At 44.4% G+C, this 23,417-nt stretch overlaps 1 long non-coding RNA gene across 1 annotated transcript; it reads left to right on the forward strand.

The window, feature by feature from the left end:
• The first annotated feature begins 2,568 nt into the window (after window positions 1-2,568).
• On the forward strand, window positions 2,569-22,363 carry LOC145390048 (uncharacterized). Its single transcript, XR_013895565.1, has 4 exons — window positions 2,569-2,719; window positions 4,051-4,464; window positions 11,331-11,379; window positions 22,215-22,363. It is a non-coding gene; the product is annotated as an uncharacterized LOC145390048 (long non-coding RNA).
• The last annotated feature ends 1,054 nt before the right edge of the window (window positions 22,364-23,417 follow it).

The raw sequence follows: 23,417 nt of genomic DNA on the forward strand, positions 1-23,417 counted from the left end.
GTAGCCATAACCAAGGAGACTGCCACCTCATGAAGGCAACTTTCTCCATTGTCTGTTAAATTTGTTATAGCATGTTATCAAACCTGACAGATCCCTGTTCCCTTTTGTCTCAGTTGATGGCAGTGTGTTGTGTGATTGGAGGGTTGATACGACTAGTAACCAAGGGTGATGGTATCTAGGGCTGGTGGTGGTACTGTCAAAGCTGAGGGAGTGTGGCCATGTGTGGATTACCACTAGGGTGTGGGAAGGAATTACAACTTGTTCAGTGTTGGTGAGAGGCTGTGTATGTGGTGTTAGAGGTAGACTGTGAAAAATGCTGACATGGTGTGTGCAGTGTGTGGGGGGGAGCATATGGAGATTTCAGGCATGAAAGGATTAGTCTTGCTGTTGAGTGTGTAGAGGATTTTTTTTTTTTTTTTTTTTTTTTTTTTTTTTTTAAGGACATGTTATGTGCTGGAGGTGGAGCTGGTGTTAGCTGTGTGGCTAGGATAAGGAGTGGCTGGAGGAAGTTCAGGGAGCTGTTGCCTCCTGACATTGAGAGGGCTCTCCCTCAGTGCTAAGAGATCTTTGTATGTGGCATGTGAGACCTGGGCAGTGAAGGATGAGGATGTTCATAGGCTTAAACATACAATAATGACAATACCTGTGGAGCATATGCCGATATAATCGCAGCTATCTTTCTTCCCAACGGAATTTTCACTACCAATATCCTATCGCTTACTCAAAACATTCATAACATATTCCACCCATTTCTCCGCAACCATCACACCAACACCTCCATATCCGTCTGTCCCCCCCTGCCAAAACAACTTATAGCAACAGTCCTTCCCAACAATCTTTCTGGCTGATCCACCCCTGTACCGGACTTCCTGCCAACACGCCACATCCACCCACCTCCTACTGAATGCCTCAACGACTTCCCCTGCTCTTCCCCTCAAACTTTCCACATTCCATGAACCCACCCTCATCCCCATGGATGATTTACTGTCCTCAGGCTTGCTTTGAAACTTATTTTGTTTTGTCATCTTCAGTGTTAATAAAGGGGGACAGACACAGCACAGGTCCCACTCACTGCACAGTCCCAGGTCCAGGCAATGGATTTGGGACCCCTAGCCCACCAGCTTACCAGTGGCTGTGGTAGTGGCCTCGGGGCACCCTGCCAGGACAGCTGCAGGGACACCCTCCAAGCGCGTCTTGGCACTGCAACTATCCCGCCATTATACACCCACTGATAGGGCAGCCTCCTGGGGCGCTACTCCCAGGTTCGGGCTCCTCTCTATTGGGCGTAAGCGGCAGCCTGGGAACCGCAATGCCCTGTACCCTCTAGCACAGGCCCGAGCCCCATCTCGCCCTGGACCCATGATCTATGCCGGCGGAACCCCCGCCACGCCTCCCCCCAGAAGTCCGCCACTAGGTAACGGGGGCGAAGTTTTCTGGCCGCATGCCCTTGCTGGCGCCAACCCCTGTAACGTAGTAGGATACGTTGTGTGAAATGTAAAGTGCATGTGGTGTAGTGCATAGATAGTTAGAGGAAATGTTTGGAAGAGTATGCTGGTCTACTCTCCATGTTACTGTCACACTGAAAAGGTCAGCAAAGGGGGATGGTTAGATAGCTAGTGAAACAGGAGCTCCAGCTCTCCCTATCACCAGCATTCCCATTCCCCTCGGGAGTACTACCCTGTTCGGCCCGTGCTACGGCCTCCTCCTGTGTGTGGATAGTTATGCCTGTGTTGTGGTATCAGGATTTCAGGGCCTTGAATGATGTGTGGGGATGTGGCCCATTAGGCATGCCATTGAGACTTAGAGTAGTTCTCGTTATTCTTAAAGTAGTTATTATTATTACTATTATTATTATTTGTGGTAGGTGGGGGCGCTCACCATCCACTCACTCGATGTAGCACTGTTCTCGGGTGTCTGCCCTTTCCTCTCCTCCATCCTTCTTTCCTTCTATTCTCTTCTGTCTTTTTTTCCTTCATTCTTTCCTTGTCCTTCTGCCTACGGTGACTTTACATTCCCTCTTCTGTCTTTCCTTCATTCTTTCCCCTTCCTTCAGCCTATGGGTGACTACACTGAGTGACAAGTCAAATGGTTTCCTGTGCACCAGGAAACCATTTACTATGCTGGGTTGTAACCATATAACCAAATTTTGGCGCCTGGTGATTTAGTGGGTAATTGTGATGTTCCAATTGGATTGAGCCGGTGAAGGTTTATATCCAAGGGGTGGTTGGGGTTGATTGCTTATGTAATGCCACTCAGGGATGAGTGAGGCTGGTCACTCTCATCATAATTGTCGGGACCAATTACCTAGCCCCGGGCTCCTATGCTCCACATGGGGCAATGACGGATTGGATGATGGATGGATGGATGAATTATTATTGAAAACATCTTGCATTTGGTATTGACAAGTTATTTAACTCATGTTGTCTCCAGATGATAATGTTCTTGCTGCCAACAAGCTACTTTGTTAATCAAGGTTTGAAAGGAAAGAACTAATGTGTAGTATATTTTCAGGTGTTGTGAGTTGACTGAGCCATGGAAACCGCCTACAGAGAGGGAGCAGGGGGGGAGAAGAAATTCAAATTAATACCAACCAGCTGCCACATAAATACCAGCCAGCTGCCTGGACAGGAAACCAGAAGTTCCCTTTCGCCTACGGTCCACCATCCTCCTTATTTGGAATAGGGAGTTGAGGTAGAAGGAAGGGGAGACTGAGGATAAGGTAGGAATGGAGAAGTATATGAGAGGGGGGGATCAGTGAAATGGCAGGAGACAGGGTTATTAAAGTACTTATTATTATTACTATTATTATTATTTGTGGTAGGTGGGAGCGCTCACCATCCACTCACTCGATGTAGAGCTGCTCTCGGGGGTCTGCCCTTTCCTCTCCTCCATCCTTCTTTCCTTCCATCCTCTTCTCTCTTTCTTTCCTTAATTCTTTCCTCATCCTTCTGCTTACAGGTGACTTTACACCCCCTCTTCTGTCTTTCTTTCCTTCATTCTTTCCCCTTCCTTCTGCCTGTGGGTGACTTTACACTGAGTGACAAGCCAAATGGTTTCCTGTACACCAGGGAAACATTTACCGTGCTGGATGGTAATCATATAACCAAATTTTTGTGCCTGGTGACTTAGTGGGTAATTGTGATGTTCCAGTTGGATTGAGCTGGTGAAGGTTTATATCCAAGGGGTGGTTGGAGTTTATTGCTCACGTAATGCCATTCAGGGATGAGTGAGGCTGGTCACTCTCATCTTAAATGTTAGGATCAACTTGCCTCATTGGCCGATAGGATTGGATGATGGATGATTTATTATTATCATTATTATTATTATTATAACCAGTTAAAGTACCTCATCTTACATGGGGGGAAAAGTGCAGGATTTTTTTTTTTCTTTTGGCTGTGACATCTTTTATTTTGCCAAAGGGACCTGTAGTATGGGGCCTTCTGCTGATGTCATATAGTTTATACTTGCTACCACCAGACTGTTTTATTCATATTAGGAGACAGCCCTCTCTGTGAAGAAATTAAGTCTATCTACAACCCCGTTTCCTACTACCTATTTATCTAAACTGCTATCTTTTCATATTCAGTCTTGAGTAGTAACAAAAGAGTAACACAAGAATAATACTAGTCATTAAGAATTATGTAAATAATGCAGAACCATAGGATTGTCATGTTCTGCTGCAGTCCACAATCTTCCTTTCTGGGAATAAGGAAGTACATGAGGGACTATTACCAGGGAATTGAGCCAGACAAATGATGTAAAATGGATTTGTTCATATTTGTTCTCGTGTACTAGTAGCTGTAGTAGTTGCAACCCCAGGCCCATCAGAATATGAATTCAGTGGATGGCAGGCTGAGTTACCCTTCTGTAGTGCACCTTTCTCCTGTTGGGGGATAGGGAAGGCAATCTCCCCCCTTTCATCCTAGTAGTGCCACTCCAGCACCAATACATTAAGAGTTAACTAAGATCTGTATTGAACACCTCCACAGACAAAGAGTTAAATTATCAACAGAGCTGAGATTATCTCCTAAAAACCTGCCACATTTTCAGGGGCTGCCTGTGAAACTCGTGTTGATGTTTCCGTTGTTGCTGTGTTGGTGTTACCACTGCCGACGGGGTTAGTGATGCTGCGATGGGGTTAGTGATGCTGCGATTGATGTCGATGCTGCGATGGGGTTAGTGATCCTGTGATTGATGTCGATGCTGCAGTGGGATTAGTGATGCTGCAATCGATGTCATTGCTGTGATGGGGTTAGCAGTGCAGCAATCGATGTCGATGCTGCGATGGGCGACAATGCTACATTGGGGTTGGTGCTGCAGGCTCCTTGTAACACAGTGGCCTTTAACCTGTGAGGAAATTAACTGGTCAGAAGAGGTTACCCTAGGCCATCTGTCTTCAAATCTTATCTACTGCTACTACTACACCTACCACTACAACTACGGCTATTACCGCCCTTCTGAAAAGTGAGTTAGAAAATTTTTGGTTTGTCCATCTTGACTTGGCAAAGATTTGTGTCATTTGCAGGCCAATCCCCAAAGCCCTGAACCAGAGTAAGACAAGGATGGCAATACTGAGACATCCTTTCTAAATCACTCTTAGCCAAGTTGAGATGTACAGAGTATTACAGTTGCTCCCCTACTTATGAAATTTTAATTGAGAATTCCTCACCCCATCCTTGGGTGGGAGAAGGAGGCAGAGCTGTTGATAATGATAATGCCTAATGATGAGAGCTAATGATGATAATTAGGATTAGTGGCAGTGCCAGGCTGAGTAGGCTAAGTAGATCTTTCCACCACTAGAGTATACAGTGCCAGTTAACTTAATCTAGGTACTCATATTACTTGCTCATTGACAACAGCGACAATGATGATGATGATGATGATGCTGATGATGATAGGATAGGATGCTGCAGTGCCAGGAATCAATCCCTGGCACTATGAGGCCATGAGCTTTGTAAGAATAATACCACAAGACGTAATAAAATCTCAAGCCTGAAGGGTGGTGGAGTGACTACTGTTGACTGGTTAGTAAGATTGTTGAATGTGTGCTTTGAGAAAGGTATGGTGCCAATTGACTGGGCAAGTGCTTGTGTGGTCCCGTTGTATAAAGGCAAGGGTGATAAGTATGAATGTACTAGCTTTAGGGGTATAAGTCTGTTGAGTGTTGTAGGTAAGGTGTATGGTATAGTGTTAATTATGAGAGTTAGAGAGGGTACAGAGGGAGTGATTGGTGATGAGCAGTGTGGCTTTAGGAGAGGGAGGGGATGCGTTGATGAGGTGTTTGCTGTGAGACAAGTGTGTGAAAAGTATTTAGCGAAAGGTAAGGATGTGTTTTGGGCATTTATGGATTTAGAGAAAGCGTATGATAGAATTGATAGGGAGGCTTTGTGGACTGTTTTAAGATTGTATGGACTTGATGGTAGGTTACTAAAAGGGTTGAAAAGTTTTTATGTAAATAGTAGAGCATGTGTAAGAGTGGGAAATGCTGTGAGTGATTGGTTTCCTGTGAGAGTGGGGCTGCAACAGGGATGTGTGATGTCGCCTTGGTTGTTTAATATTTACATGGATGGTGTTGTAAGGGAGGTGAATGCAAGAGTTTTAGGTGGAGGTCTGAGTCTGGTGAATGTTGATGGTGGAGAGTGGAATCTGAAGCAGCTGCTGTTTGCAGATGATACTGCACTGGTGGCTGATTCAGAGGAGATATTGAGACAGTTGGTAGAGGAGTTTGGAAGGGTGTGTGAAAGGAGGAAATTGAAAGTAAATGGGGAAAAGAGTAAAGTGATGAAGTGTACGAGGTTGGTAGATGGTAGGGGGATGAATATAGTTTTGAATGGGGAGTTGCTTGAGGAGGTAGAGTGTTTTAAATATCTAGGGTCACATGTTTCTGTGGATGGAAGAATAGATGCAGAAGTGAAGTTTAGAATAAATGAAGTAGGAAAGGTGCTGGGAGGAATGAAAAAAGTGTTTAGATGTCGTTTGCTTAGAATGGATGTAAAGAGAAGGCTGTATGAGGGTGTTGTGGTACCGACTGCATTGTATGGGGCTGAAACATGGAATATGGGTGTAGCAGAGAGGAAAAGTTTGAATGTAATGGAGATGAGGTGTCTGAGGAGTATGTGTGGAGTGATGCGTATGGATCGAGTGCGGAATGATGAAGTGCGAAGGAGAACTGGAGTTGTTCGGGAGATGGCTGGTAGAGTTGAGCAGAGGGTGTTGCGATGGTTTGGGCATATGGAGAGAATGGATAATGAGCGATTGGTGAAAAAGATAACTAGATCTGATGTGAGAGGTGTAAGGCTGAGAGGAAGACCACAAATAGGATGGATGGACAGTGTGAAGAGAGCGCTAGATGCAAGAGGGACGTCTGTTGAGCAAGGAAGTGTGGCTGTGCGTGACAGAAATGGGTGGAGAGAAATTGTGAATGAATAAGTGATGATGCAGCCCTGAGGGGATATTCTCCCCCATTTGGTCTGATCAGCTATTTTAGGTCAGCTGCGGGTAAGGGGATGAGTCTGTTATGATGTGGCAGGGGTAAAGCAGCTCTGCTGTCGGGCCCTGCTGCGGATGTCACTGATTGCATTGCGCAATTGACCCTTGTGCAGTGTGGTGCGGTGAGGATCTGTCCGTTCTCCCCTTTGGGGCTAAGATGCGAATGAACGTGTTTGAATGGATGAGTAAATGGGGAGTGTGTCGTCCTGTCTCGGCTACCTCCCTTTCCTTGGGGGAAGCAGCCTAGGTATATAGATGGATAGATAGATAGTGTATCAGTGCCTGTGTGTATCAGTGCTTATTAGTGCCTGCGTGTATTAGTGTGCGTGCATGTGCTGATCAGTGCTTGTATCAGTGTTTGCGTGAATGAATATGTGCGCACTCTTTCAGCCTCTTCCATTTTGGACTGAAAGAATCGTTCCATTTCCTCCACTTCCAAACCCCGCATCCTCTCACGTTTACGTCATTCAGTTGCATGCACTCACCTCTGCATCATGTTCTCTGTCTCTGCCTCCTTCTCTCTGTCTCAGTCTCTCTCTCGGTCTTTCTACCCTTCTCCTTACCTGATTTCCTCTCCTCAGTTTTCCCTGTCCTTGTAACTGATCCAATCTCTCTCTCTCTAAATCTTCCTCTGCCTATGCCTCTGTCTCTCTGTTAGTCTCTGCTTCTGTCTGTCTCTTTTTGTCTGTCTCCGCAGTTCCACTTAAGGTGAAGTGTTTTGAGATGTCATAAGTTGAATAAAATCTCCTGGTAGTTGCAATAATTAAATCTAGTAGACATCGTATTGAAGGGGTTCATTATAGTGTGGATACCGACAAGCAATTTTATTCATTTAGGAAGCAGACTTTCCTACTTGAAATGGTGAGCTTTAGTCTTCACTTCCCCCTCATTACTGTTAGGTCATCGGATTGAAGGTTAGATGTCATAAGGTTTTGGCCCATATTATATGTGACTCTTGAGATTTGCTAACACGTTTTCCATAGCGAATTATTTTGTACATTACACCTTGGTGTCATTCTGAAGGTTACTGATGGAAATTGTCTATATCAAAACAATAAACGCAACATACTAAAGAATCCTTAAGGTTTAATACACATAAATCCCTAAAAAAAAAAAAAAAAAGGGTGCTATGAAACCTATGTCGCTTGGCACTGCGTCGGGAGTGTTTGTAAAGATATTATTGACTGACTTTAGTAAGTGGTTTGTGAGAACTGGTATGTATGTTTATGCACTTGAATGTCCACACGTACTTGCTGCTTCTATCTATCTGTCTATCTGTCTATCTATCTATCTATCCATCATGCTATCTATTATGATTTGTAATTATAATATGGAGTCCTGACATATACACGCTACGTCTCCAATCCTGGCTGAAAGAATTAGAGGGTGTCAGTGTGGGTAGCACACACGTCTACATGTGTATTCTATTCACACGTACACACACACATGCTACTCTACATATTCTGTTCACACACATGGTACTCTGTATGTGTATTCTGTTAACACATACAAACACATACGCACACACACACTACCCTATGTCTGTCCTGGCCTGAGTGTAAGTGTAGTCTATTCATAAACCCACACACATAAACAACTACTCTGTGTGTCCTGGCCTTTGTGTGTATGCATGTGGATATCAGTCAAGTACACACGTTTGCACACACACACACACACACACACACACACACACACACACACACACACACACACACACTACTGTCCTGGCCTTTGTGTGTGCATGTGGGCATTACTCAAGTACACACAGCTTCAAGCGCACACGAACACACACACACACACACACACACACACACACACACACACACACACAAAACCACGTCCACCTCGTGCGATACTTGGCTTTGGAAGGACCGACCAACAAAAGACCGCAATGCATAAACCACTTTGACAATGCAGTAAATTTAGGCGTTTCGACAGGGACCAAGACTTTTACGAGAGAGTGAAATAGGGAGAGAAAGACTGAAGCCAAGACGTAGGTCACAGAATCAGATGGGAGGAGGGGGTTGTGTTTATAACGTTTTCTGAGTCTTATTTTAGGCCAGTTGCGCCTAACCTATCCATATTTGCTGGAACTGAACCTGGCCTAACCTGGAGTGACCTAATTCAACCTAAAATAACCCAAACTAATCTAACTTAACCTCACCTAACCCAGTCTAATTGTATTTAACCTCACTATCTCACGTAACCTCCCCATACCTAAACTAACTAATTCTGATGCAGCCTAACCGCATCTAACCTTGCCTAATCCTACCCAGTCTCACTTAACCATACCATACCCGACCTAACCCAACCCAGTCAAGCCTCAAATGACCAAATCCAACCGAACCTAACCCAGCCTAACCCAACCCAATAGAACCCGACCCAAAATATATCAAAACCGACGTATTCTAAAGCAATCTAACCTAATCCGTCTATATCTAGTCGATCTGAACCCAACCCAACCAAAAATTATCTAATCAGACCAAACCCTGCCCAAAGTGACCTAACCTAACTTTCGGTCGCCCATAAAATCGCTATATAAGAAATTATGCTCTCTGAAAGTCTACGGGTGTAACAGTCCAAGTTTCGCCGGTTCTGTGTACAAGTAGAAGATGGTGTGTGTGTGTCTGTCTATGTGTGTGTGTATCTGTGTGTGTGTGTGTGTGTGTGTGTATGTCTGTGTCTGTGTGTGTTTACGGTGTGTGAGTTGTGTTCTGTAAAGAAAAATTTATACTCTGTCTGTCTGTCTGTCTGTCTCTCTCTCTCTCTCTCTCTCTCTCTCTCTCTCTATATTTACTCCAGTTCAGTTTAGAAGTGCATGTGTAAGTCTGTGTCTGACCTTTTACCATATGTCTGTTTGATTCGCAACGGCTTCAATATATCATCTTGCCTGGTCATTACTTACAGCCTCGTATCTGCATCATAAACCGTGAAATATTGTAACTGGCGGACCGTGGCAGGAATACGAGAGAAAAAGAGGTGGGATAAGAGATAAAGAGCAGAGAGTAAAAACAAATGGAACAGAGTATGAGATAAAGAGAGCAAATGACTGAAACAAAACGCAGAAAAGCATGAATGGGGCCAGAAAAAGTGAAAAAAAGAAGAACGATAAAAAGAACACAGGATAACAGTAATATACGGCTTGGATAGGTAGCTCTGATGTCTGATTAGGACTATGAGGAGTGCACGCATAAGCAGACGAGACTACGTGGTTCAGAGGCTGATGAAGGCTATGAGAAGACCATGCATGATTTGAGAGAGTTGTCATCGTATAATCAGAGAGGACGTGTACGACTCCCAATATGGTGTATGTCTATCTATCTATCTATTGCCAGGCGCCTCAATCCCGTTTGGGGTGGCCACAAACAAATCGCCTCTAAGTCGCCCTGTCCCCCGCCATTTCACTGCCCTGCTCCCAACTCACACCCCCTCTCTCATATACCTCTCCACCCCATCACTCCATCTCATCCTCGGCCTCCCTCTCCCTCTTCCCCCCTCCACCTCACTCACATACACTCTCTTCGTCAGTCTTTCACACTCCATCCTCTCCACATAGCCAAACCACCTCAGTGTGTTCCTCATAACGCTTCCTATCACATCCACATCAAGACCACAACGCTCCTTTATATCTTCATTCGTCAGCCTGTCTCTCCACGTGACTCCACAGGCTCCTCTTAAATAACTCATTTCCACTGCTCTCACTCTTGACTTGTGTCCTTCCAACAATGTCCAAGCTTCACTTCCGTGTAATCATCAGTAAAAAGCCTTGCACGAGGGTGGTCGGAATCTAAAAACATGCTCTTGACACATCACTAATAAGAGGAGTGTAATAGATAATAAACACCGTTGCACGAGAGACAGGTGGGAGGCTTTGAAAAACATACCATCAACAGATTACCAATAGGAGGTGTGTAATAGACACCCATGTAACAGAGACGAGTAAACACCCTTGCCTGAGAGATGGGGATCTGTAAACACACCAGTGATGTTACCAATTGGAAGAGTGTAATAGACAGTAAACATCTTTACTTGAGAGGAGGCGGAAAGCTTTAGAAACATTCCAGTGATATATTAACATCCATATTAAAGAAAGCACTGAGATATCTATTAACGCTTGCCATAAAAGACTGAACCTGAGTCTGTTATCTCGCAGCCACATACGAACAGACATAAAACAAGGCATATCCAATGACTTTCAGTACAGCAACGTCTCTTCAAGCTTATTCTTACTTCAGACGATTTTATTCAACTTGGACAACGTATCTGCTAATGAAACTTGGGCAGGATATCTGGTAAACAAGGCTGTATCTACTGCAGTTTTTCTAATTCCAGTATTTTCCACGACGCTCTTATACAATCGTCCACAGAGCGAAATAAACTGAAAACATTTGCTGTATTCCGGAAGAAGCAATCGTATCCATAAAAGGAACTGTTCTTAAGCAGTTCACCTTTAGTCACACGAGACATACAAGCATATAAAGCTGCAGTAACACAAAGCACAAACAAAATATGTAAAACAGACGAAAAACACAGCAACAGTTACAGAAAACACATGGAGCACGAAGCAAACACACACACACACACACACACACACACACACACACACACACATGTATACATAAAATATTCACACATTCACTCACACGTGCACCAGGCAAGCATATATATAAAAAAAAATGTTAGTGTACACCATGCATGAGATAACATGTACGTGCAGAGATATTCGCAAATTGGAATGACAATTTTTTATGCCTTATTCTGAGAGAAATCCACATTTATAATATTAGTTTTATGTAGCCATATAATGTGCAGTTATAGTAATCATTCCATTTTCCTTGCAGGGACAGTGTGTACCGTCCTCCTCTGTTTTCACCCATCGCAGGATCTTTGGTGAGTACAATGAATATTGAGAAAACTACTCCATTATATAGCACAGTACCTAGTAAGTAAGTAATTGATTTATAATAAGTTAATTCTGATAAATATGATGAGTATGCCATTAGTTCGTACATACATACTTAGATATTTGGGTTTACATATCAACATAGGAACTAGATGAGAGTCGTGTTGTCCTGGTTATAACCCATAAAGTACATGTATAAGATATCGTTACAGTACGTCTTAATTCTGATCAGTGTGACAGATATGCCATTAATTCAGACATTATGTTAAGCATTTGGAAGCTTCCGGTGTTGCTGTTTGCTGATGATACAGTATTGTTGAGTGAAGATGAATGAGAGTTGCAAGGTTTGGTGAATGAATTTGGGACAGTGTGTAGGAGGAGGAATCTGAAAGTTCTATCTATCTATCCATTGCCAGACGCCTCAATCCCGTTTGGGGTGGCCACAAACAAATCGCCTCCAAGTCGCCCTGTCCCCCGCCATTTCACTGCCCTGCTCCCAACTCACACCCCCCTCTCTCATATACCTCTCCACCCCATCCCTCCATCTCATCCTCGGCCTCCCCCTCTCTCTTCCCCCCTCCACCTCACTCACATACACTCTCTTCGTCAGTCTTTCACCGTCCATCCTCTCCACATGGCCAAACCACCTCAGTGTGTTCCTCATAACGCTTCCTATCACATCCACATCAACACCACAACGCTCCTTTATATCCTCATTCGTCAGCCTGTCTCTCCATTTGACTCCACAGGCTTCTCTTAAATAACTCATTTCCACTGCTCTCACTCTTGACTTGTGTCCTTCCAACAACATCCAAGCTTCACTTCCATACGTTAGAGTTGGTATCACAATACTGTCATGCAGTGGCGGCGCCAGGAAATTTTCATTGGGGGGGCTGAGGAGGGGCTGGGGTAAAATGTGGGGGGCCTTCACAAAATGTCATCAAACTGAAGTGTTGATGGAAAATTGATATGTACATATTCATAATATCCGAATGTACTGAGGTTCATTTTAGACACCTGTACTCTTTGAAACTGCGGTGTTAATGTATAACATTTCTTATCTCATCAAAAATTCCGCCAAATGAAATACATAAAACTAGCAAGGAAATTCAGATTAATGTATACGCAACATAATAACATTTATTATTTCCAGTTTATTCCATAAGATTGAAGTTTAACTCAATTAATTTAGACATCATGTGTAAGCAAGCAGTTAACATGACAGAAAAAAATTCTATGTTATGAAGTTAATACAGTCTGAAGAATCAGAAGAATTTTTAAATCAAGGTGTAACGACTGTCACATTACTTTAAAACTATGCGCCTGTTCTGGTGATTGGCAGCAAATGTGTCTATAATGGCATCAATGTTCAGCTGTTTGGCCCTCCTAGAATTAATTGATATTACAGCAAGGTTGCTGGTGCGGTTGTTGCCACTGCTGTTCCTCAAGTATGTCTTGAGGAGTTTCAGACATGAGAAGCTCCTCTCACAGGCAGCTGAGGTGACAGGGAGGGTCACTGCAATGCATACAAGTTTATACAGATCTATAAAGGCGTCCTTGTATGGCTCCAGCATGGCTGCGAGCTCAAGTGGTGTGGACACTTCCAGGCCATTGTCTCTCTTCCTAGCTATTAGTCTTGTCAATTGGTGGACCTCCACTGCAAGATCACCCTCTGCCACTCCATAATTGGCTGCCATTCCTGACAGCACTTTTTTGTCCAGAAATGTAATGTGCTTAGGATTCAAGGCAGCAGCACCCATCAGAACATTACAGGCATCAGATGAAAATCGCCTGCTCAGCTCATTGAGCATTCTATCTATGATGGCATAGAAGGTCCTTCTCCTGGCATCTGGTATAGCTCCATCCCTCTGACCTGTACTGGATGTTATGATGAATTCATCCAGGTGTCTGGGAGCAGATCGTTGTCTACCTGGACGCTCAGTCTCAGTGCGTATCCCAACTACCTTGCACAAATCCTCAGCAGCCTCCTCTAACTCCTTCCAGGCAGCTTCAGTCCTCATTTCTGTCAGTCCAGACATGACAGACTGCATCAAGTCCTCTGCAGAGGCCAGCTGAAGGTCATGTGACTGGAGGTGGTTTGACAGTTGTTTGGTCATCAGTAACACTTTTTCCATGGCCATCAGAATTGTCACAAATTGCTGATCTAGCAGGATGCACAGGCCCTTTGCCTCAGTGGCTCTGTGTGCATTGTCTCCCTCCATGAGACGTTTCAAGGTTGTCACTATGGCAGGTAGGGTTCTTTTCACTGCCAGACAAACAGCATGTTGGAAGGTCCATCTTGTGTCAGACAGTTGCTTCAACTCTATGTGCTGCCTTGTGGGATTTAATTCTTTTTGCACCTTTATAAATTCTTCATGTACTACTGACATAGAGAAGAACTTGTACAAGCTCTGTATAGCCACAAAAAACTCTGCTGCAGCCTGGATATTGTGTACATAATCAACGAGCACAAGGTTGAGCCTGTGAGCATAACAGTGGACATACACAGCCTGTGGTACCTTTCTCCTAAACCTCTCCTGTATACCACTGATGTGCCCTGACATGACTGCAGCTCCATCGTAGCACTGGCCAATGCAGGCGTTGTGGTCAATACCACATTTGGCCAGGGTCTCCAAGATCTTGTTGAGCAATGAGTCTGCATCCAGACCCTCGGCTGCTGTGAAGTCAAGGAACACCTCATGAAGGCTCTGTTTGTGGAGATACGTCACCACAATGAACAGCTGTTCTTGTTTGCTGACATCCTTGGTCTCATCCACCATTAGGGCAAAATGCTCTGCTCTTAGGACCTCGTTGCTGATGTCCTCTCTGAGTATTGAAGCTATGATGGCGAGCAGTTCATTTTGGATATCGTGGTGCGTATATTTAGCATTGCCAGGACCACCACTCAGTTTCTTTTTGACAATGTCATCATACCTGGAAATCAGGTCCAGCAGTTCCAGGAAGTTACCTTTGTTGCCAGAATCAGTGTCTTCCTTGTGACCTCTTTGGGCAACATTTTGGCAGGCTGTGTAGAGCAGTACGTCTATTACTGCTCTAATGTAATGTCTGTTTTCCTTTACAGTTTTTTCATGGTTGGTATTAAAAGCATGTAGGATCCTAGAACCTGTTGTTTTCTGCATCTTAAACTCTGCCCAAGCTTGCATAGAAAACTTGTGTCCTGCTGAATTATCATGAGACTTCAGAGATGAGGTTGCCTTCTTCCAGTTCCAAAAGCCGTCATGGGTGAAGGACTTCTCACATTTGCTTAAGTGTACATGACCGAAATGACGACATGCAAAGCAGAATGCAGCATCTAGGGTCGTGGAGTACTCCAGCCACGAATGATGATCACGCCAGTTCTTGTTGAATGACCTTGACTGGCCACTGTATTCTGTGGCTGGGTATCTCTTCAAGTCTGGACAGGTGGGACCACTATCTGGAAGCTGGCTCAGGTCCTTGGGTCCAGGTAGTAGTTTCTCACCATGGGTGTGAGAAGTGCCCTCTTGTGGCTGGGGTTCTGCACTAGCCTCACCTAGTAAGGCTGCAGACTCACAATCACGATCACCACTGTCCAGGTCCTCATTAACAGCAGGTGTGTCTGTAGGAGGATCATCATCTCGCAGCCTCTTCTTGGGAATCTTGGGTAACAGGTAGCGTTCCATGATCAACCCGGCCTATGTGATCAAATATGATAAACCACCATCAGTTACTTTCATAAACAGGGAAAACAGCATAAACAAGCACACAGATCACAGAAGCATAAAACTGCATATTAGCATTACAACAGACCAGATATTTTCACACTATTTTATTCTTCCTTCCACAGCTTCTTATAATCTTATAGTAGCCTATATACATTTTTAAGTAGAAAAAAATCAACTTACACCATACCTGTAAATCAGTGCAAGACAAAAACCACAACTAATAAGCTCAGCTGCTCAGTAATTCAGTGTCTACTGCACTAAGCAATTAACAGCCAACAGACTCGGAGATCTACACACAACCGCGTCGCGTGGTAGACTGGTCTGGTAGCTGACAGGAATCGAACAGGAATGGCTCATCGTGCACTCGATTCGTTAATGCTGGGCTAGGCTAGGAGCCTAGGACCATGTAGGCCCTATAGCAGTGTGAATCCTTTACTTCATTTTAATCAAATATATTCAAATTTATTAACTTCCTGCCTCGAATTATGACATAATCGACATTCAGTTATATTTCTGAAGACGAGATAATACTCGTACAGTCGTAATACACTAAAAGAATGGCTAATGTAGTTTAATAAAATAATGCTGTATTTTACTTTCACTTATCATTTTCATTATAGGATATGTAAACTAACCATCTGAATTACAAGAATTTCACAGAATATATTATAACATAAGTTACCCTTAGTATTAGAACTAGGCTGGAAGTTTTCCTTAGAAGTTGAGTCAACTGATAAATTTTCCGTAATTTCCGTGAAATTACTATCATTCAGAATCTGCTAAATGCTAACAGCTAAAAATAATAATCACGATTTAATCTATTGTCTTGAATCTTTTCCTAAACTTATAACACTTCGTTTCGTCAACTTTTGTGTATTATTTGTAAATAGTAATACAAAATTGAAAGTTCAAATAAGGGACGTCCTGCCTAAATTCGCCTTTGGAATCTGGCAATATTGGGGGGGCTGATGGGGGGGCTTGGCTCATTATTGGGGGGGCTGAAGCCCCCCCAAGCCCTCCCTTGGCGCCGCCACTGCTGTCATGTAGTAACTTTTTCACTTCCATGCTCACTTCCCTGTTTCTTTTCACTGCTTTCAAAGAACCAGCAACCTTTCTTCCCTGCTGTACCCTTTCAAGCACTTCACCCTCCAAACCTCCATCCTTACTCATCACAAAAGTAAAGTTGTGGTATTCGAGGGGAATGAAGTCACAGAGTGTGCAGTGAGGTTAGTTGGTGAGGATACGGAGAATGTGAGTGCATTCAAGTACTTGGGTAGTGTGATGAGTAAGGATGGAACTTTGGGGGATGAAGTGCGTGAAAGGGTACAGCAGGGAAGGAAGGTTGTTTGTGCACTGAAAGCAATGATGAGAAATAGGGAGGTGAGTATGGAAGTTAAGAAGTCACTGCATGATAGTATTGTGATCCCTACCCTGACGTATGGAAGCGCGGCGTGGACTTTGCAAGAGGGGAACACGTCAAGAGTGAGAGCAGTGGAAATGAGTTACTTGAGAGGAGCATGTGGAGTGACGTGGAGGGACAGGTTGACGAATGAAGAAGTGAAGGAACGTTGTGGGGTGGATGTGAATGTGATTGAGAAGATTAGGAGAAATGCACTGAGGTGGTTTGGACATGTGAAGAGTATGGAGAATGAAAGACTAACTAAGAGGGTGTATGTAGGTGAGGTGGAGGGAGGGAGAGGGAGGGGTAGACCGAGGATGAGGTGGAGGGATGGAGTTGAGAGGTATATGAGGGAGGGGGGGGGGTGAGTTGGGAGGAGGGTAGTCAAATGGTGGGTGACAGAGCGACTTGGAGGCGTTTTCTCTGCGGCCACCCTTTGCGGGATTAGGGCGTCGGGCGATAGATAGATAGATGTTAAGCATATGGGTTTACATACCAACATAGGAACTAGACGAGGCCCATGTTCACGATATAACCATCGCAGTGTAAGATGTTACAGTAGGTCTTGATTTCACTGTGTCGATAACTATTCATATGGAAGAATACGATTCTGGTCGGGCTTAATTCGTTCTATTATGGCACTTCCCACAATTTCACTGTGTGGGTACAGTATCTTTTATAAGTTACAGTAGGTTTCTTTTGTGTGGATAATATTGACGTAAAAAAAAATAAGAGGAATGGGGAGACTGTATTAGAACACACACACACACACACACACACACACACACACACACACAAAACTATCTATCCGTCTACTTGTCTGTTTCTACCTATATCTATCTGGCTGTTTTTCTGTAGATCGATTTATCTATCTATCTCTCTGTCTATCTATCTATATCTCTATCTATCTATCTATCCATCTATATCTATCTATCTATCTATCTATATATATATATATATATATATATATATATATATATACTGTATATGAGAGAGGCAAATAGACATAGAGAGAGAGAGAAAGAAGGGGAGGGGTGGATGTAGGGAGTGAGGACAGGTGAGGTGAGGAATGGCTCCCAATCCCCAAGGAATTACCTACTCAGGTCATTTTGACTAGGGCACACACACACACACACATATATATATATATATATATATATATATATATATATACCCAGGATGCTTCCCCCAAGGAAAGTGGGGTAGCCGAGACAGGTCGACACTTACTCATCCACTCTAACACGGTCATTCGCATCTTAGCCCCAAGGGGGAGAAGGGACAATTCCTGACCGCACGAGGGACAATTGCGCCGTGCAATCAGTGACATCCACAGCAAGGCCCTACAGCAGAGCTGGTTTACACCTGCCACATCATAATAGACCCATCCCTTTACCCTCATCTGCCTGATCAGCTGATCAGACAAATGTAGGAGAATATCCCCCCAAGGCTGCGTAATCATTTATTCATTCACAATTTCTCTCCATTCATTTCTATCACGCACAGCCACTCTTCCTTGCTCTACAAACATCCCTCTCACATCCAGGCAGAGGAACTCCTTGAGAGTGAAATGGCTGGGAAGCATGCCGGCACGTGACTGGCTGGGTCTTTCGGGTGTGGGCAATCAGGCAAGTTAGCTGCCTACTGCGACTGCAACACAGTGGCGAGGTGTTCAGGAAGTTAGCCAAAGAAACCTTGATGGACTCTGAAAGAACAATAATGGCCCCCAGTCCCGTGCAGCCCTTAAATGGGCAGGGGGTGCTAAGAATCTCACGGTTGCCCCAATTACAATCTAATTCCTTTGTTAATGCAAAAAATACAATTAAAATTGGTAACTGGAATGTGAGAACGCTAAATCATGACGGTAAAATCGATGAGTTAGTGAAGGTTTTTCAAAATTACGGACTTGATATTTGTGCTCTGACAGAAACTAGATTAACTGGAGTCGATTGATTGATTGATTGACATAAATGTAAGATGTGTTGTACTTCATGAATATAGGATATGGCTGTATGATAGGCCAGCCAGTTGCAAGTAATGGTGTGTGTGTGTGTGTGTGTGTGTGTGTGTGTGTGTGTAATTCACCGGGTCGGTCAGGATCACTTGATGGTCGTGATCGTCAGCTTTTACCCTCCCGGAAGGGAGCTGAGAGCTCATATAGTCCGATCTAAGGGCAAGGCTGTGACCACACACGCACACACCAGTCCCCTTGCTCGAGGGGGACAGTAACCACCCACTTCGTCAGTGAAACTTTTCGCAACGTGTGTGTGTGTGTGTGTGTGTGTGTGTGTGTGTGTGTGTGTGTGTGTGTGTGTGTGTAAACTTAACCCATTAGCTGTGGTGGCTTCTCTTCAGTTAACATAAAATCGCTTACTGTATGCTGAAGTATTTATACATATATATTTATTTTCCGGTCACAGCGTTCATCTAGCACGTCATATACTGTTCAGTTCTGCCGAGTTGCTCTTAGCTGAACGTATCGATGTAACTTTAGCCAAAACAAAATACCGTCTTTGTAACTAATTCGCATCTTACAGTTTCGATATCTAATCTCATTGTTCGTACATCACGATACTTTAGGCAGACAAGAAAATAATCTACCGAAATAGAAAACGCTAGTTACATGGATAACTGATATATTTTTCGTTCCTGGACTAGGCACATTTTACCCCTCTCCTATTCTGTCCTACTTTAGCCTAAACCAACCCATCCTAACCTACTTTTCTCTGCCCTACACTACCCTACCCCAGCCTACCCTTCCCTAGCGTTCCCTACCCTATCCTACCGCTGAGGTCTCCTGTAGGGATACTCGTTCTTCGGTTTTTGCCAGGCTTAGGGAGGTGGAGGAGATTAAGGTGTTGGACATCCGTTCTGGGGGCGGAGAGACTTACAACATCCCTTTGTCTTGTTGTAAACTTTGGTCTACCCTTTCCCTGTCATGACACTTCTCCGGAGTCGATAATATTCCCCATGCAGTGCTGAGGTACCTGGATGATGAAGCAGTGTCCTTCCTCCTGAGTCTTATAAATAGAATTTGGAGAGATTCGTCCACTCCTGCTTCTTGGCGCGGGGCTGTTGTCCTACCGTTTCACAAGCCAGGTATTGCAGGTCACCATCTTGGTTTGCGTGGTAGGTTGCCTTTACTGATTATGGAATTTTTCCGTATTGGTGCCACCTTGTTTCCCTCATATCCTCAAGAGGAGGGAGTGCCTCAAACTAGTGTCCTTAGTGTCACCGTCTTTGCTAAAGTTCAGGAAGATTTTGTTGGCTCTGTTCCGGAGGGAGTGTCTGCCTCGCCGTATCCTCGCTATCCACATCCGTTTGGGTACAGGGTGAAGGCTGCCATGGGGGATGTGGATTTTCCAACCTTTCTTGTTTGTCCTGTGCGTGTACCAAGGATGGCTCCCTGGCTCCTCTCAGGGGTGCAACCGTGTGTTTACTTTCCTGAGAGAGGGGCCTTTCTGTCCTCACAGGCGGCTCTTTGCTATTTTTTTAGAACATGCTTCCTCTCACAGTGTCTCGATTCTCGTTACCTCTCTGAGCACCGGGCAGGAGAGGGATTGTAGTCTTCTGTTGGTACTTGGAGAGGATGCTTGTTGTGGTGGAGAGGGAAACCTTTGCTTGGTGTAGGCAGCTGCACTACCGTGTAAAATTTAGTATACAGTGGTTTTAGTGTTCTTAGTGTTTTAGTGTTTTTCTTGTTTTAATTATGAATTGTATTGTGTGTGTGTGTGTGTGTGTGTGTGTGTGTGCGTGTGCGTGTGTGTGTGTGTGTGTGTGTAGTTCATCTTTTCGAGTGCTTTTATTCTCGTTGTCGTCCGGCGGCATATGACCCTGGTTGTTGTATCGCCAGATTTTATTGTATATACTTATTCAGTTCAATTTACCCTACCCTACTCTTCTCAACCCTACACTAGCCTACCTCAGCCTACCCTACCCTACCCTGCCATTGCCGACCCAACTCTACCCTACTTTAACCTACCCTCCCCTGTACAGCCCTTTCACCACTACATTACTTTTCCTGTTTTCTTCTCTCTACCTTCGGATGATTTTCTTCACCTCTACAGTAGAGAGAAATTTCGAACTGGAAGGGTTAAATACTGCCATCATCAACCCCATCTCTATCAGGGGATCTCCTAAGCTGAATAAAATCATGCGGTCAGCTAGGACAATGTAAATAAGTTGTTCTCGGCTTGAAAGATTAAATGATTCTGTCCCGTCATCCTAAGAGGGTTTTCTGAAGCTGTAGGATATCGTCAGAAGCTAGCAAAGAGTAAAAGTGACATCCGCAAACCGAGAGCTCTGCGTCCAGCGCTCCGCGGTTCAAGTCCCAGAGGTGGACAGATGTTTTGACGTGTAGACGTTACCAGGGCGTAGCTTGGTGGCCTACCCTTTAACATTCTGGACTAATGGTGGTCTAGCCTCGTGCCCCTGCGCTCCACCTCATAAAAAAAAGATAAATAAAAAGGAAAGCCAAGGGTCATGAATGAACTAAAGGACTGAACTAAGCGGAGAAGAACAAAAATCTTAGAGAAGATCGCCCCAAATTTGATGAGACACTGTAGTATAACTGAGTGAAATAGGCGTTGGATATGACGGAACTAAACGGCAGTTATACCCACCTCTCTTCTGTACCCTACACTACCCTGATTCAGCCTACCTTACCCTACCCAGCCCTACCCTACCGAGCCCACCACCACCCAGCCCTATCCTACGCTGCCATAACCTATCCTACCCTCCCCAATGCAACCATAACCTACCCATGCTTACCCTCGCCTGCCCTAATCGACCCACCTCTATTCAACCCTGCCATAACCGACCCATCCCTACCCTACCTCGGCATAATCAGCCCAATCTAACCTCACTCTGTCAAAACCGACCCGATCCTACCCCACCCTGCCAAAACCAACCCTGTCCTACTCCACCCTGCCAAACCCGACCAACCCTTCCCCACCCTGCCAAAACTGACCCAATCCTACCCCACCCTGCCAAAACCGACCCAGTCCTACCCCACCCTGCCAAAATCGGCCCACCCCTACGCCGTCCTGCCAAAACTAACCCAACCTTACCCCACCCTGCCACAACCGTCCCATCCCTACCCTACCTTAACTAAATCAGTCTTATCTAACTCATTGTCCACATTAACTCTTTTTTCCATATTCATCTTTCTTCCTCCAGACGATTTTCTTCAACTCTGGAGAGAAATTTCGTACTGGAGGGGTTAGATACAGTCACCATCAATCCCTTCACTACGAGGGGATCTCCTAAGCTGAATAAAATCGTCCGGTTACCTAGAACAAAGTAACTAAGTCATTCTCTGTCTGAAGGGGTTATTGTGTCTGTCCCATCATCCCGAGAGGGTTTCTTTAAGCTCCAGGAAATCGTCTAAAGGTAGGAAAGTGTAAATATGACGTCAGCACTTGTTCTAGGCGCCACAGATCGAGTCGCAAAGGTGAACAAAGGTTTTTATATCATATAGACGTTTTATATTTTATATTTTGCAACTTTCAGAGGCATTTACTCAGCTTTAGGAGTCTTATGGATAGGCTCAGTCAAACGTATCGAACCTCCCATGTTAGAAAAAATAGCTTACAGAAATGCGTCCTCGTACAGAAGAGGCGGAATGGACAGATCGAGTGACTAAGGTATTGAATTATGTATATGAGTGGTTTTGTTGTTATTTTTATTATTATTATTATTACTATTATTATTATTATTTCAGGCAAATGTCCCAGGCTTCTAGACTGGCTGACTAGCGAATATTATTAAGTCTCCCGTGGCTCCGTGCTCCTTCCACTCAAGAGCCTGCACTTCACGCATTCCACGCACAAGATGGCGCCACCGCTGCATTCCTGCGAAGACGAGAGGTCAAGAGGACGACACTTGCTTTTTGTTTGTTTGTTTACTGTAATTGCTTAAAGTTGTGATCCCTCCAACTTGAATGCTCAGTTGTAACTATAGATAACTAGAATACGATGCTAGTCACGAAGAAGGGCTATGAAAAGATACAGAGCTCGTAGTATTGGCTGGATGAATCACTCTTGCGTGATAATCAAAGACGGTGAATAAAACCCACACTTGTAGACGAAGAATATAATTACCAAACAGTTTCGGTGGACACTGCCACCATCTTCAGTGGTCAAGATAGTGAGAGGGAGTGACATAATGACTATACGAGGGTTCCTTTTTATGCGTGTGTGTGTGGAAGGGTGGGGTAAAGGTGAGGTGGGGTGGGGTAGATTGTAAGCGGGGATTAACCCAAGGGGGATTTTGGGGGGGACATTACCGGACAGGTCAGATGTAATTCCTATCTGACCTTACCTGTGTCGTAGCAGGAAGAGACTCCTGCTACGACACAGGTAAGGTCAGATAGGAATTACACCTGACCTGTCCGGTAATGTCCCCCCCAAAATCCCCCTTGGGTTAATCCCCGCTTACAATCTACCCCACCCCACCTCACCTTTACCCAACCCTTTCACACACACACGCATAAAAAGGAACCCTTGTATGGTCATTATGTCACTCCCTCTCACTATCTTGACCACTGAAGATGGTGGCAGTGTCCACCGAAACGGTTTGGTAATTATAGTCTTCGTCTACAAGTGTTGGTTTTATTCACCGGCTCGTAGTATTTTTTCTTTTAACTAAGATACATGAAATAAGCTGCAAAAATACGAAAATACGAGCTTACTTAATGTAAATGAATTATAGTACGTTCAAGATGGAGGGAAGGCATTTTGTATTTTGTTTGTGATGTTATAGTGTCTCTCAGGATCCTAGGATCCTCTCTCGGCTGAACCAAATTGTCTGGCGTCAGCTGGAACATGATGCTAGAGTTATGTCGGTCGTGAGTGGGTTAATGGTGACGGTATTGACACTGTCTGTCAGGCTCCTATGACTCACTCAGTCGAATAAAATCGTCTGA

This window comes from Coenobita brevimanus, unplaced genomic scaffold (assembly GCF_032717465.1).
Source record: "Coenobita brevimanus isolate Jiangsu-jjx unplaced genomic scaffold, ASM3271746v2 jjx.HiC_scaffold_2773, whole genome shotgun sequence".
Lineage (NCBI taxonomy): Eukaryota > Metazoa > Arthropoda > Malacostraca > Decapoda > Coenobitidae > Coenobita > Coenobita brevimanus.